General features: G+C 39.3%; 1 protein-coding gene across 3 annotated transcripts in view; it reads left to right on the top strand.

Annotated features, from left to right (window-relative positions):
- Positions 1–5,410: 5,410 nt before the first annotated feature.
- ARHGEF28 (Rho guanine nucleotide exchange factor 28) overlaps positions 5,411–11,354 on the top strand; it is a 285,499-nt gene continuing 279,555 nt past the window's right edge. For all 3 annotated transcript variants that reach the window (XM_077759946.1, XM_077759948.1, XM_077759947.1), the window contains exon 1: positions 5,411–5,486. The gene's annotated coding sequence lies outside the window, so the exon portion shown is untranslated. The remainder of the gene's footprint in view (positions 5,487–11,354) is intronic.

The following is an 11,354-nucleotide window of genomic DNA, read 5'->3' as shown; positions in this document are numbered from 1 at the left end:
TCCTTCCTTCCTTCCTTCCTTCCTTCCTTCCTTCCTTCCTTCCTTCCTTCCTTCCTTTTTGCTGCCCACTCCCCTCAGGTTATTAGTGTGTCTTCAGAGCATGACACGCTTATTATTTGAGTAAAAGAAGCAGAGGAGAGTAAAAAAACAATTCTTACCTTTGTGTAGAATGTCACACAAACCTATGAATCAGGAGGCCTGCTTTTAGTTTTGAGCTCAGACTGTAAATGTCTCTCCATCCATCCAGAGAACATATATCTTTTCCAAAGAGTAAAAAACCAAGAACCTTCCATCAGCTGTGATTTCTTTAGGCAGTGATTTCATTGAAAGGTGGGTGGAGGTAGAATTTGCAATGGGATGAAATGGCAGGGGAATTAAGGCCCCATTTTATCATTCTGTGCAAAGTATGATCTATCTCCCTCTCGTTCAGAAAAAGCCACTTTCATAAGAATCACCTCCTCTAACTTTTTTGTGTAGGGCTTTCCTGTACTTGTCAGGTTTGCAACTGGTCCGAAGTTCTCAGGGATGGATTTCTGGAAGTGCCTTTGTGCCGGTTACCACACTCCTTAGAAACCCAGCAGGTTTCCTGCTGACCACTCCTCGTTCTTGGAGGCAGGTAACAACGTACACAACCTGTTTCCAATGTTTTAATAGGTTTTTAACTGATGGATTATTAAGGGGGAATAAAATAGAAGTAATTGGTTTTTTTGGTCACACTAAGGTGTTTAATAAAACTTGCTTTGTTTCCTTCATTTTTTAAAAATAGTTTATTGTAGGGGCGCCTGGGTGGCTTAGTCGGTTAAGCGTCCGACTTTCGCTTAGGTCATGATCTTGCGGTTCGTGGGTTCGAGCCCTGCGTCGGGCTCTGTGCTGACTGCCAGCTCAGAGCCTGGAGCCTGTTTCAGAGTCTGTGACTCCCTCTCTCTCTGACCCTCCCCTGCTCACGCTGTCTCTCTCTCTCTCTCCTAGAAATAAATAAAAATATAAAAAAAAATAGTTTATGGTCAAGTTAGTTTCCATATAACACCCAGTGCTCATCCCCACAAGTGCCCTCCTCCATGCCCATCACCTCCCTTCCTCTCCCCCCCACCCCCATTATCATTTGATCACCAAAACTATTGAGAGCCTCAGAGTGTTGACAATCTTTCAACTCTTAGCCATTGGATCTAATTATTCCTTGAGGGTTAGCTAGGTACTAATTTGGACTGAAATAGTTTATTATGAGACAAAGATCTCATGTCTTTTTTTTTTGTTAGCTTTGTAAAGTTTTACTTGCCTTTTTTTTAACATTTTAATCTATTCCACATAGAAATTGTTTTGCAATAAAAATGAATAATCAAGGCTTTCTTATCTACAGAAAGTCTCAAATTAACTTTTTACTTGGCTTGTCTTACAAAAACAGGAATTTATAGTACAGAAAGCCCAACTTTACCATGAACAGTTGAAGAAAAATCACACCTTAAAGAATGCCAAGCATAATTTGAATACTGCAGACCATGGCATTTTGAAAAAAGAGAATGACCTGTGTCTCTCTTGTGTATCTGAATCCTTCTATCATTATCTGTAGAAAGTCATCTAATAATCTAGATGGATTATTGTTGGGAAATCAGGGTGTGTCTTTTTGTATTAAAATGAAGAATAAGGGATCCTGTGTGGCTCAGTCATTAAGCATTTGACTTTTGCTCAAATCATGATCTCTTGGTTCATAGCTCGAGCCCCGCTGGTCTCTCTCCCTGTCTGCCTTTCTCTCTGCCCCTTGTGGGATTCTCTCTCTCTCTCTTACTCTTTCTGTATCTCTCTCTCTGCCCCTCGCTCACTTGCACCCTTTCTCTCTCAAAAAAAATGAAGAATAACCATTTTTTCCTCTTACTTTGATAGTAGGAAAATTTATCTTTGTAGGCTGGTATGGCATCTTTGTTGGTAAGCAGAAATTAGAAGTAACAATGTCAATTTAAATGAATCGGAGAACAACTTGTTTAGTGGGAGTTGTACATGACTGCTCGTTTTTGCCATTTTTTTAAGTGTCATTTATTATTAGAGTGAGTGTGTGTGCAGATGGTGACAGAGCGAGACTCCAAGTAGGCTCTGTGCTGAGCTGGATGCCCCACTGAGTGAGCCACCCAGGTGCCCCTGTGCCATTCATTTTAAGTGTGGTGGTAGATTCTGTGCAAGAAGGAAATTTTTAAGTCTGAGTATAACAAAAGCTGGACCAGGAGTGGAATTTAGGTTGAAATCTTAGCACTGCTACTGATATTCCAGGTGGGTCGTGTGGCCTCTCTGGTCATTGGTGATGGTACTTGAAATCCATGGGGTTGGGTCAAGCCCTTCTCTGTGGTGTGTCCCATTCGTAGGCCTTGTTTCTGGGGAGGTATAGATGGTGTCTTAGGTATTCCTTTGATTGCTCAGATAATGTGTCATTCCCAGAGTATTTTATGGTACTGAGTTGGCAACATCTAAATTGTTTAGGAAGTTGAGTTTGAAGATGCTACTTCAGTGTTGTATCTATTACAGGGAGAAATGCCTGCTCACACCTTGAGGTTTTTCATGTTGTTGTTTGTACCTCACTGCTCATGAAATATTTCAGCCAGTAATAATCTACCAATTACTTCATTTATTTAAAAAAAGTTTTTAGCGGTGCCTGGGTGGCTCAGTGGGTTTGTATGTCTGACTTCGGCTCAGATCATGATCTCACAGTTGGTGAGTTCGAGCCCCACATCAGGCTCTGTGCTGGCAGCTCAGAGCCTGGAGCCTGCTTTGGATTCTGTGTGTGTGTGTCTTTCTCTTTCTTTGCCCCTCCTCTGCTCACACTCCATGTCTCTCTCTCTCTGTCTCTCTGTCAAAAATAAAATAAACATTAAAATTTTAATTTAATGAGGGTGAGAGGGAGAGAAAGAGAAACAGAGTGAGAGCAGAGTAGGGGCAGAGAGAGATGGAGACAAAGAATTCAGAGCAGGCTCCAGGCTCTGAGCTGTCAGCACAGAGCCTGACATGAGGCTTGAACTCCTGAACCGTGAGATCATGACCTGGGCCGAAGTCAGAAGTTTAACCGACTGAGCAACACAGGTGCCCCAGAATGACTTTAAATTGAATTCTAAGATGACTGAAAGTGGATATTAATTTGACTTTAGCAGATGGAAGTCAATGTACCTATACATTAAGACTGGGTGCAGAATGTGTCCTGAAATGCATAGCGCTTTTGATAATGTCAATTTTCAGCTAAAACAAAGTTTATTGTGATTCTTTCTCTTACCTTTCCTCTCTCTTTTCTCCCTGCTTCACTCTCCCTTTCCCTCCACCTTCCCTACTTGTGTTCTTTAAACTTCATTTGATTTTACTATTTTCCACAAAAGGTTTAGCAAATTTCTAAAACTTGTTATATTTCATGTACCTCCTGACTATTAATACTAAAGAAAACAGACTTGTCCTCATAAAAATAGTGATTTTTTTTTTAGGGATGACATTCTTAGTAGTTTTTAGTGAACCTCATGATACAGATAACTTGTTGGTGTTTTGAAAATTGGACATTATTGTGCTGGGAACTTTCCTTGGCGGTTATAGGGGCTCCAGATCCTCTTAGCCAGGCGTACTTTTCAAAGTATTGCACTGTGGGGTGTTGGAAAGTTACTCTTCAGTTTTGAGCCCTCAATGATTTGAGTTTAGTATCCTGTAACTGTTAATGACTTTGAGGGAGACACATACTGGGTCCTGGAGGCTTAGGAATAAGGAGGCTTGGTGCCGCCAAGTCAGCAGCCATTAATGCCAGTAAATATGTTGTGGTGTGAGATGGTGTGGGGCAGGGCATGCTCAGCAGCATGGTATGCTGGGGACCAAAGTATTGTCCATTTTTTCCCCACCATTCTACTGTTCTCAATCTATATTGTAAATATGTACTTGGATCAGTGGTCATGAAAATAAGCAAGTTTAATAAGTAAACATTTTAATGAAAATCTGTACTTCGTCGTAGTTCACACATAAAATTGGAATGCCTGTCAATTGGCAAAATTCAATCTCAAATGCTTGAACTTTGATACTTACTGTTGTACTCCTGCACCTCAGTGTTTATGGCAGCACTATTGACAATAGCCTGTCAAATGTCCCTTGACAGATGAAATGATAAAGATGTGGTATATGTATACAATGGAGTATTACCCTGCAGTCAAAAAGAATGAAATCTTGCCATTTACAACAACATGGATGGGAACTAGAGGGTATGATGCTAACCGAAATTAGAGAAAGACAAATATCGTATGACTTCACTCATGTGGAATTTAAGATAGAAAACATGAACAAAAGGGAAGCAAAAATATAAAAATAGGAAGGAGAACACAACATGAGAGAGTCTTAAATACAGAGAACAAACTGAGGATTGCTGGAGGGCTTATCGGTGGGGGGGATGGACTAAATGGGTAAAGGGGCATTGAGGAAGACCCTTGTTGGGATGCGCACTGGGTATTATACATACAGGATAAATCACTGGAATCTACTCCTGAAATCATTATCGCACTGTATGCTAATTAATTTGAATGTAAATTCAAAAAGTATAATAATGTACAAAAAATTAAAAACTTATTGTGCTTCTTAAAAAAAGGAACCCTTTGAAATTTGGGATTATATTGTAAATGTTTAACTTATTTAACCATGGGGGAATAGAAAGTTGGATGTTAATCAGAAAAGACTTTTATGCTCCAATTTGTTTTGGCAATAGGCTTGTAATAACTTTACATCTTGAATTTATAAAGGAAAACCTAGCTTTGTGTGTATTCTAATTACAGACATTTGAAAACTGAAACAATTTTAAGGAATTCTGGAAATTTTGAGAAAGGTCTTTGTGTTGTGCTTGATATGTCAAGATGAAACAGATTATCTAAAGTTTCTCCTGGGGAATAGCCTTGAGCTAAGCACCACACCACTCTGAATTACATTGATGGCCACAGCTTCAGCCAAAACTGAACCCGAGGAGGTAAACGATAGTGCCTTTCCTTGCCTTAGTGCCGTTGAACAGTAGTGTTGTGCATATGCTGAGTGCATGCTGGTTTTTACCTGTTTTGGGGCATAGGATCTTGTGAACAACTCAGTAATGAAAATTGAAATTCCTCTGTGCCACAACTGAGTGCCAGTAAATTTACGGAGCATTTCAAGTTGCATAGCATTTAAAAGATACTGATGGAATGAATCACCACCTCATGTGTTGTTTTGACAGGAAGTGTATCATGTCTCAATAATTTCCTTAAAAATTTTTCCTACCAGGTGCCTGTTTTCTTCTTGTGAACGTATGCCCACAGAATTCCAAATATGTGGTTGATTCTTCCCACTGATGCATTTTGACAGCTCCCTTTTCTTCTTGGGAATAGCTAGTGTACTTTTGTTTGTAACGAATTTAAGGCTTCCTACCAGAAAGTGAGAAGGAGTAGATGTTTTGGAGACTGACGTCCAGCCTGGATGGTTTTGTGTGGTGAGGAGATCTTCTTACAAAGAAAGTCTTAAAAGTAAGTTTCGGGGCACCTGGGTGGCTCAGTCGGTTGAGCATCTGACTTCAGCTCATTTCATGATTTCGCGGTTCATGAGTTCAGGCCCCACACTGGACTCTGTGCTGATAGCTCTGAGCCAGGAGCCTTCATCGGTTTCTGGGTCTCCCTCTCTCTCAGCCCCTCCCCTGCTTGCACTATCTCTCCCTCTGTTTCTCTCCCACTCTCTAAGATAAATAAACTTTAAAAGAATTATTAAAAAAAAGTAAGTGTTGACAGACTTGGTCTAATGCCAAATGTACATGAAGTATTACTCATCTATGGAGAGATTAGGGGGTTGTCTTATTTTTCTAGTTTTTAAAAATTTAATTCCAGTATAGTTAACATACAGTGTCATTTTAGTTTCAGGTGTGCAATGTAGTGTTCAGCAGTTCTGTACATTGCTCTTTAATCCCCATCACCTATTCACCCACCCCCCCCACCTCCCTTCTGGTACCCATCTGTTTGTTCTCTGTGGTTAATCTGTTTCTTGGTTTGTGTGTCTTTTGTTTTTTTCCCTTGTTCATTTGTTGGTTTCTTCACTTAAACTGAGTGAAATATGTATGTGTGTGTGTGTGTGTGTCCACATATATATACATTTAAAATTTTCTTTACCCATTCACTTATCAATGGACACATTGGCTGATGCCATAATTTGGCTATTACAAATACTGCTTTAAACATAGGGGTGTTTATCCCCTTTGTTTTCCCTTCCCTTCCCTTCCCTTCCCTTCTTCTGTATGTTCTGTATGTTCTTTGGAATTCATGTTTTGGTATTCCTTGGGTAAAAACCCAGTGGTACAATTACTGGATTGTAGGGTAGTTCTATTCTTAAATTTTTGAGGACCCTCCATACTGTTTTCCAGAGTGGCTGCACCAGTTTGCATTCCCACCAACCGTACAAGAGGGTTCCTCTTTCTTCTAACTCCTCTTGTTTCTGTGTTGTTGATTTTAGCTATTCCAACAGGTGTGAGGTGGTGTCTCTTGTGGTTTTGATTGGCATTTCCCTGATGATGAGTGATGTTGACCATCTTTTCATGGGTCTGTTGGCCATCTGTGTGTCTTCTCTGGAGCAATACCTGTTCATGTCTTCTGCCCATTTTTAAATTAGAATATTTGTTTTTTTGGGTGTTCTTTATATATTTTGGATACTAACCACTTATTGGCTATGTCATTTGCAAATATCTTCTCTCATTCAGTAGGCTGTCTTTTAGTTTTTTTGTTTCTTTTGCTGTGCAGAAGCTTTTTATTTTGATGTAGTCCAAATAGTTAATTTTTTTAGTTTTATTTCTCTTGCCTCAGGAGACATATATAGACAAATATTACTATGGCCAATGTCAAATTACTTATCTGTGCTTTTTTCTAGAATGTTTATGGTTTCAGGTCTCACATTTAGGTCTTATATCCATTTTGAGGTTGTTTTTGTGTATGGTATAAGAAGGTGGTCGAGTTTCATTCTTTTGCATTAACTGTCCAGTTTTTCCAATACCATTTGTTGAAGAGACTGATTTTTCCCATTGCATATTCTCAGTTCTTTTGTCAAAGATGAATTGAGAATATAATCTTGGCCTCTTATTGGGCTTTCTGCCCTTTGCTACTGACTTATATGTCTATTTTTGTAGTAGGGTCCTACTGTTTTGATTACTACAGCTTTGTAGTATAACTTGAAGTCCAGAATTGTGATACTTCAAGCTTTGTTTTTGTTTTTCAAGATTGATTTGGCTATTTGGGGTCTTGCAGTTCCATATATATTTTAGAATGGTTTGTTCTAGTTCTGCAAAAAAAAAAAAAAAAGGTATTTTGGTAGGGATCGGAATAAATGTGTGCATTGCTTTGGGTATTAGGAGATTACTATTATTTTTTGGTGGGGGGCAGTAACAGGGACCTCTTAACAATATTCTTGCAAGCCATGATGAGCATGAAATATCTTTTCATTTGTGTCATCTTCAATTTTTCATCGGTGTTTTATAGTTTATACAGTACAGGTCTTTCACCTCCTTGGTTAAGTTTATGTCCTAGGTATTATTTTTGGTGCAACTGTAAATGGGATTGCTTTCTTACTTTTTCTATCTGTTGCTTCATTATTAGTGTATAGAAATACAGTGGATTTCTGTACATTGATTTAGTATCCTGTGACTTGACTGAATTCGTTGATCAGTTCTCATTGTTTCTTAGTGGAGTCTTTAGGGTTTTCTATACATACTATCATGTCATCTGCAAACAATGAAAGTTTTACTTGTTTCTTACCAATTTGGATGCCTCTTATCCCTTCCTGTTTTGTAAACACAATGCTCTTTTACGATGATCGTGACCTCCCTTGAAGTAAAATAAATTAAAAAAAAAAATCAAGGAGGTACCTCTGTTTAGCCAGGTGCTATTCAAGGCAATATGAGAGATACAGAAAATTAGAGCCCCTGACAGAGGACGTGTGGGTCACCCTCCACGGGGCAGCTTGTGGTGTGTGCCCGCAAGGGTGAGGGTTTTATGCTCTCCTATGCTGAGATCTGGGAGGGAGGGGTAGCCACCAGATAAAGCAGATTTTCTTGACTTTCCAGTAGAAATGTGTAGAAATCTAAGAAATTACATGAATGTGTGCAAAAAATTTTAAATTTAATAAGTTGGGCATTTTGTTTGAAGAACATGACTGTGTTTGCCTTTGGATGTTTAGTTCCGTATATTTGACTAGTAAGAGTGTATCTGTATATATATCTAAGTTTATGTACATTTTATTATGATAATAAAAACACCCATAAATTTTTATCAGCAAATTATTGCCCACAACCTTTTATAGTCTGCCTACACATTTTTGTATGATTTAAAATGAGTGGTTTCCTAATTCTTCCCTTCGTTGGTAGGATAAGTATATTCCTTATCTTTATTGAGTATAGAATTCGTGCATTTAAAGTGCAGTTTATATAGTTCATTCTTAAAAATCACAGGGGTTTCTTCCAAAAGTTTTAACATTTCTGGCAGGATTATCTAGTATATAGGTAGTGAGTCTTACGTAAAAGTGTATAACTCTATAGTGTATCTATCCCAGGTAATTTTGAAGACAATAGGTTTGTATGAAGTCACGCTTGTAAGGGTTGGCATGTAATTAGAGCCAGTCCTGCTATAAACAGCAGTATAAGTTTTTAACTGTGATTAGAAAAGTAGCTCACTGTTTTAAGTTTTCTACATTTATATAGGAAAAAAATAGAATATATCGGCAAACCAATGCTCCATTCTTGTATTCTTAATGGGGGTTGAACGTCATAACCATAGTATGGCTAAAGTGAGATGCTTGTATGGGAATTAATTAATGCTCTTGAAAAGGGCAAGTCTGGGACACTAGCACTGTGGGATGCAGAGTGACGGGAGGAGGGCGGAGGAGGCGTGAGCTGGCTCTGATGGGCACTGCACCTGTGTCTTATGCCAGCTCTCTTCCCTGGCTTCTCCTCTGCACTCATCCTCAGGGACCAGGCAGGTACCTGGTCACAAGCCCACAGCAGTACTTCTGCCTCAGCCCTGGCTTTCTCCACCCATCACTGTGTGATTCTGTGAGCAGTATACAGTAGGTGCATGTACAATGTGAAACACCTCTGTGAAAGTTTAACAGCCTATTATTTTATGGACCTTGTGCCAGAATGGCCACTTAACTATCAGTTAGGCAGAGAGCTTTGATCTTCAAAGTGCCAGAGAGAATTTCTGCCACCAGAGGTCTAATGATCCTATATTCCATTTAACAGAACTTCCTTCAGTATTATGGTTAACAAAAACATAAAAAGGGTTGTAGGAAATGAGAATAAATCCTTAACTGGCTAACTTGGAGATGCTAAATGAGATTTTGGGTGTAAAGCTAGTTTAACTTAATGGATTTTTTTTTTATACTCCCAGTTTCCTCATCTATGAAATGGGGATAATATGAGCTCTTTGAATAAAACTGGATAGTTGGCCAGTCAAATGAAGTTATAAATTGAAGTACTTCGGTTTTGTAATTTTCGATCATTTAAAATTCTAAACCCTACACAGCGATAACTTTGCACACAAAGCTATTTATGGCCCAGATTTATAATTGTTATACCTGCTATAAATATGCATGTGATACATGTGGAAAAGCAGAGACTGTGATCATTTGGTACCATGCCAGCTCTTGTGTCTTTCTGTTAATCTAATACTTGGGCATTTAATAACCTGAAAGAAAAATGTGGAGCCAAATCAAATTAGGGAGCAAAGCCTCAGAGGTCCATTCTGTAAGAAAGGGGCTAATGAGTGGCCTTGTTCTGGTAGGAATCCGTTGTTCAGTATCTGAGGTTGCAAAAATATGTAAATAAAAAACAAAACCAAAAACAACCGAAACAAAAACAATCACTTCAAAACCTGTGTTTTTTTTCTTCCATGGTTGAGTTTAGAGTATAAAGCCATTTGAGAAAGCATTAGTGAGGCATTTTGTCAAAGCACATTTCCCCTTTTTTCAGGAAAAACAAACTACCACCAAAAGAGGTTTTGTTAGTACTCTCATTTATTGGTGGGACTATATACATTTAAATGGCTTGTAAATGGCTGCCACTTTTATTAAGAAATAAAGTTTCATGGGCCCCAAGCATTAGTATCTGGTCTTCAGAGTCAGTTGATGAGATACTCTCTTCTCTTCCATTGGTGGTCAAATGAAAAGGTGAAGATGGTAAAGAACTTTTTGCCCCTCTCATCTGGTTTTGGAGTCCTGCTCCATTATAACAATTCATCAAGTGACCCTCTCTCCTGGAAACATTTTGGGTGAAGTACATGTTTACTGTCCTGGAGTCTTGGGTTGGGATGCCTCTCTGAGAAGGATTTGGCTCTTGAACATCCTTTTTATTTTTTTATTTTTTATTTAAAAAAAATTTTTTTTTAATGTTTTGTTTTATTTCTAGGAGAGAGAGAGAGACAGCGTGAGCAGGGGAGGGTCAGAGAGAGAGGAAGATACAGACTCTGAAATAGGCTCCAGGCTCTGAGCTGGCAGTCAGCACAGAGCCCGACGTGGGGCTCGAACCCACGAACTGCGAGATCATGACCTAAGCGAAAGTCGGACGCTTAACCGACTAAGCCACCCAGGCGCCCCTTGAACATCCTCTTTAAAAATCTCACTTGTAGGGGCACCTGGGTGGCTCAGTTGGTTAAACGTCCAACTTCAGGTCATGATCTTGTTCATGAGTTCTGTGCTGACAGCTTGGAGCCTGGAGACTGCTTCAGATTCTATGTCTCCCTCCCTTGCTCTCTCACTAGCTCTCCAATAAAAATTTAAAAAAAATAAAAAAAATGAAAAATTTCACTCTAGGTCTTGGGCGGTGGGCACATAGTGTTTCTACTGCCTAAGGTGAGTCCTTCTCTTATTAGCCCATGATTGCCATAGGCCAGGGGAAATAGAGCCCCTGTGCAGGTGTCTTTGCATAGTTTGGAAGATAAAGCTTCTGAGGTTTATCTATCCCTCATAGCAGTTTCTGTAGCATTTGAGGGTCCCTATTACAGGGAGTGTCAGATGAGCTTTCCATGAGGTACAGAAAGACCCTTTTGTGTGATTTAGTGTGGAATTCTGGAGTTGCTATTCACAGTGAAGATGGCAACTATGAGTTGCTTTCCTTTTGGTATCGTGCTTACAGCTTTATGAATTATTTAATTCCTTGAACAGCCTCACCCTTGGCTTTACAAGTGAGGAAACTAAGGAAAGGGTAAGCAGCACTTTGTAGGACCAGCATTTTATTGATCACTGGTCTGCGGGATTCCCGTCTCTCTTACCTTTGCCGTGGTGTGTCTGAGAAGGCTAGGAGGGTGAACTCTAGCTTGTCTACATGTAATAGATTATGCTGTAAGCAATGCCAAAGTTTTCACGGC

The sequence above is a fragment of the Crocuta crocuta genome, unplaced genomic scaffold (genome assembly GCF_008692635.1).
Source record: "Crocuta crocuta isolate KB4526 unplaced genomic scaffold, BGI_CrCroc_1.0 scaffold162, whole genome shotgun sequence".
Taxonomy (NCBI): Eukaryota; Metazoa; Chordata; class Mammalia; order Carnivora; family Hyaenidae; genus Crocuta; species Crocuta crocuta.
Note: the sequence above shows the minus strand (reverse complement) of the source record. Positions and strands in the feature narration are given on the sequence as shown.